This window comes from Pundamilia nyererei, unplaced genomic scaffold (assembly GCF_000239375.1).
Source record: "Pundamilia nyererei isolate P.nyererei 1_Seehausen unplaced genomic scaffold, PunNye1.0 scaffold00375, whole genome shotgun sequence".
Classification (NCBI taxonomy): Eukaryota; Metazoa; Chordata; class Actinopteri; order Cichliformes; family Cichlidae; genus Pundamilia; species Pundamilia nyererei.
In genome coordinates, this window is record NW_005187776.1 from 311,494 (window position 1) to 312,365 (window position 872).

The following is an 872-nucleotide window of genomic DNA, read 5'->3' on the forward strand; positions in this document are numbered from 1 at the left end:
GAACGAGTGATCCAGCTGCATCACTGGGCACGTCTTCAACACGCTTACAGCTCGTCTTCAGTGTCTCGCTTGCTTCTGTCTTGCATGTAAAGAGTTGCACAACACGTTCTTTTCATGTTGGAAAAATCTACATTTTTCTCCCATGATTCCTCCCTTGGAAACAGAAAATTATTGATGAGATGTGTCATTACCAATTGGGACCAACTCACACGACCAACACCGACACATAATTGTCAGTGATGAGATGAAGCTATTGGCTTTGAAATAGGAGCACGGTGACGGGCAGGAGCTTATTTTTTTGTGCCATTACATTTATAATGTGTCTGAATCACTGGATTGTACGTGCCATCTACTGTACTGTTTTACCCACTGTGCTGCTGTTTTTGTAAAGTCCAGCTGAAATGTTTCTGCAGCCAAAGTTCAGTTTTTTGTTATTCCAACTTTACCTGCAGACTAGAATCTGAAGGATTTCTGCAGTTTGTTGTCAGATTATTTTGATGCAGATCGAGTCTTCTAATCAGGAGGTGACGTTGAATTATAACAGGAAAAAGAAGCTTCTGTGTCCTCTTCTCTTTTCCAAATTGAATATTTTGCCAAGCTAATTTTACATGAGATTTGAAGCTATTTAAAATGAAACAGCTGACCGGCTAACTCAGAACACAGGATGTGCTTGAATTTTTACTGACAGAGAAAAGAAAAGAGTAAAAAAGTAGTGTAGTGTTCCCAGCTTTGTGTCATAGCCTGTTACATGATATCAGCGACGGGCTCGGTCACTCAGACCCGTCAATAAACCTGGAAACCTCACAGGAATAACGTTGGTGAGGGGTGGTGCAGTTGGAGAACTACATCCTGCACTGACAACCTTGTGATTG